Here is a 4,395-nt window from a genome sequence, read left to right as displayed (position 1 = left end):
CATATCATATCATAGGGGAAACACAGCATTGGCACAGAACATATCATATCATAGGGGAAACACAGCATTGGCACAGAACATATCATAGGGGAAACACAGCATTGGCACAGAACATACAGTGGGGAAAAAAAGTATTTAGTCAGCCACCAATTGTGCAAGTTCTCCCACTTAACAAGATGAGAGAGGCCTGTAATTTTCATCATAGGTACACGTCAACTATGCCAGACAAAATGAGGAAAAAAAATCCAGAAAATCACATTGTAGGATTTTTTATGAATTTATTTGCAAATTATGGTGGAAAATAAGTATTTGGTCACCTACAAACAAGCAAGATTTCTGGCTCTCACAGACCTGTAACTTCTTCTTTAGAGGCTCCTCTGTCCTCCACTCGTTACCTGTATTAATGGCATCTGTTGGAACTTGTTATCAGTATAAAAGACACCTGTCCACAACCTCAAACAGTCACACTCCAAACTCCACTATGGCCAAGACCAAAGAGCTGTCAAAGGACACCAGAAACAAAATTGTGACCTGCACCAGGCTGGGAAGACTGAATCTGCAATAGGTAAGCAGCTTGGTTTGAAGAAATCAACTGTGGGAGCAATTATTAGGAAATGGAAGACATACAAGACCACTGATAATCTCCCTCGATCTGGGGCTCCACGCAAGATCTCACCCGTGGGGTCAAAATGATCACAAGAACGGTGAGCAAAATCCCAGAACCACACGGGGGACCTAGTGAATGACCTGCAGAGAGCTGGGACCAAAGTAACAAAGCCTACCATCAGTAACACACTACGCGCCAGGGACTCAAATCCTGCAGTGCCAGACGTGTCCCCTGCTTAAGCCAGTACATGTCCAGGCCCGTCTGAAGTTTGCTAGAGTGCATTTGGATGATCCAGAAGAGGATTGGGAGAATGTCATATGGTCAGATGAAACCAAAATATAACTTTTTGGTAAAAACTCAACTCGTCGTGTTTGGAGGACAAAGAATGCTGAGTTGCATCCAAAGAACACCATACCTACTGTGAAGCATGGGGGTGGAAACATCATGCTTTGGGGCTGTTTTTCTGCAAAGGGACCAGGGACGACTGATCCGTGTAAAGGAAAGAATGAATGGGGCCATGTATCGTGAGATTTTGAGTGAAAACCTCCTTCCATCAGCAAGGGCATTGAAGATGAAACGTGGCTGGGTCTTTCCAGCATGACAATGATCCCAAACACACCGCCCGGGCAACGAAGGAGTGGCTTCAGTAAGAAGCATTTCAAGGTCCTGGAGTGGCCTAGCCAGTCTCCAGATCTCAACCCCATAGAAAATCTTTGGAGGGAGTTGAAAGTCTGTGTTGCCCAGCTGACAGCCCCAAAACATCACTGCTCTAGAGGAGATCTGCATGGAGGAATGGGCCAAAATACCAGCAACAGTGTGTGAAAACCTTGTGAAGATTTACAGAAAACGTTTGACCTGTGTCATTGCCAACAAAGGGTATATAACAAAGTATTGAGAAACTTTTGTTATTGACCAAATACTTACTTTCCACCATAATTTGCAAATAAATTCATAAAAAATCCCACAATGTGATTTTCTGGATTTTTTTTTCTCATTTTGTCTGTCATAGTTGACGTGTACCTATGATGAAAATTACAGGCCTCTCTCATCTTTTTAAGTGGGAGAACTTGCACAATTGGTGGCTGACTAAATACTTTTTTTCCCCACTGTATCATAGGGGAAACACAGCATTGGCACAGAACATATCATATCATAGGGGAAACACACAGCATTGGCACAGAACATATCATAGGGGAAACACAGCATTGGCACAGAACATATCATAGGGGAAACACAGCATTGGCACAGAACATATCATAGGGGAAACACAGCATTGGCACAGAACATATCATAGGGGAAACACAGCATTGGCACAGAACATATCATAGGGGAAACACAGCATTGGCACAGAACATATCATAGGGGGAAACACAGCATTGGCACAGAACATATCATATCATGGGGAAACACAGCATTGGCACAGAACATATCATAGGGGAAACACAGCATTGGCACAGAACATATCATAGGGGAAACACAGCATTGGCACAGAACATATCATATCATAGGGGAAACACAGCATTGGCACAGAACATATCATAGGGGAAACACAGCATTGGCACAGAAAATATCAGAAGTTTCCAACTTCAACCACAAATATATAGTACTTTGACTAAAATGATGATTTATTGACTTAAATCATTGTAAGCAATGGATGATGGGTATCCGCGTTAGTTTATATCTGTTGGTTCCTACCCCTGTCCTCTCCCCAGGTATTAAACTATGGTTCCTACCTGTTGGTTCCTACCCCTGTCCTCCTCATCTCCTAGTTTTAAACTTTAGTTTATATCTGTTGGTTCCTACCCCTGTCCTCTCCCCAGGTATTAAACTATGGTTCCACCTATTGGTTCCTACCCCCTGTCCTCTCCTCCAGGTATTAAACAATGGTTCCTACCCCTGTCCTCTCCCCCAGGTATTAAACTATGGTTCCTACCCGTTGGTTCCTACCCCTGTCCTCTCCTCCAGGTATTAAACAATGGTTCCTACCTAATGGTTCCTATCACCTGTCCTCTCCCCCAGGTATTAAACTATGGTTCCTACCTGTTGGTTCCTACCCCCTGTGCCTCTCCTGGTATTAAACTGTGTGCTATCTGACTGTTGGTTCCTACCCCTGTCCTCCTCTCCTGGTATTAAACTGTGTGCTATCTGACTGTTGGTTCCTACCCCCTGTGCCTCTCCTGAGTATTAAACTGTGTGCTATCTGACTGTTGGTTCCTACCCCCTGTCCTCCTCTCCTGGCATTAAACTGTGTGCTATCTGACTGTTGGTTCCTACCCCCTGTCCTCCTCTCCTGGTATTAAACTGTGTGCTATCTGACTGTTGGTTCCTACCCCCTGTCCTCCTCTCCTGGTATTAAACTGTGTGCTATCTGACTGTTGGTTCCTACCCCCTGCCTCTCCTCTCCTGGTATTAAACTGTGTGCTATCTGACTGTTGGTTCCTACCCCTGTCCTCCTCTCCTGGTATTAAACTGTGTGCTATCTGACTGTTGGTTCCACCCCCTGTGCCTCTCCTGGTATTAAACTGTGTGCTATCTGACTGTTGGTTCCTACCCCTGTCCTCCTCTCCTGGTATTAAACTGTGTGCTATCTGACTGTTGGTTCCTACCCCCTGTCCTCCTCTCCTGGTATTAAACTGTGTGCTATCTGACTGTTGGTTCCTACCCCCTGTCCTCCTCTCCTGGTATTAAACTGTGTGCTATCTGACTGTTGGTTCCTACCCCCTGTGCCTCTCCTGGTATTAAACTGTGTGCTATCTGACTGTTGGTTCCTACCCCCTGTGCCTCTCCTGGTATTAAACTGTGTCCTATCTGACTGTTGGTTCCTACCCCTGTGCCTCTCCTGGTATTAAACTGTGTGCTATCTGACTGTTGGTTCCTACCCCCTGTCCTCCTCTCCTGGTATTAAACTGTGTGCTATCTGACTGTTGGTTCCTACCCCTGTGCCTCTCCCTCCTGGTATTAAACTGTGTGCTATCTGACTGTTGGTTCTACCCCTGTCCTCCTCTCCTGGTATTAAACTGTGTGCTATCTGACTGTTGGTTCCTACCCCTGTCCTCCTCTCCTGGTATTAAACTGTGTGCTATCTGACTGTTGGTTCCTACCCCTGTCCTCCTCTCCTGGTATTAAACTGTGTGCTATCTGACTGTTGGTTCCTACCCCTGTCCTCCTCTCCTGGTATTAAACTGTGTGCTATCTGACTGTTGGTTCCTACCCCCTGTCCTCCTCTCCCTGGTATTAAACTGTGTGCTATCTGACTGTTGGTTCCTACCCCCTGTCCTCCCTCTCCTGGTATTAAACTGTGTGCTATCTGACTGTTGGTTCCTACCCCTGTCCTCCTCTCCTGGTATTAAACTGTGTGCTATCTGACTGTTGGTTCCTACCCCCTGTCCTCCTCTCCTGGTATTAAACTGTGTGCTATCTGACTGTTGGTTCCAACCCCCTGTGCCTCTCCTGGTATTAAACTGTGTGCTATCTGACTGTTGGTTCCTACCCCCTGTGCCTCTCCTGGTATTAAACTGTGTGCTATCTGACTGTTGGTTCCTACCCCCTGTGCCTCTCCTGGTATTAAACTGTGTCCTATCTGACTGTTGGTTCCTACCCCCTGTCCTCCTCTCCTGGTATTAAACTGTGTGCTATCTGACTGTTGGTTCCTACCCCTGTCCTCCTCTCCTGGTATTAAACTGTGTGCTATCTGACTGTTGGTTCCTACCCCTGTCCTCCTCTCCTGGTATTAAACTGTGTGCTATCTGACTGTTGGTTCCTACCCCTGTGCCTCTCCTCTCCTCCAG

The sequence above is a fragment of the Coregonus clupeaformis genome, unplaced genomic scaffold (assembly GCF_020615455.1).
Source record: "Coregonus clupeaformis isolate EN_2021a unplaced genomic scaffold, ASM2061545v1 scaf2988, whole genome shotgun sequence".
NCBI lineage: Eukaryota > Metazoa > Chordata > Actinopteri > Salmoniformes > Salmonidae > Coregonus > Coregonus clupeaformis.
The sequence above is the reverse complement of the archived record's forward strand: the minus strand, read 5'-3'. Positions refer to the sequence as shown.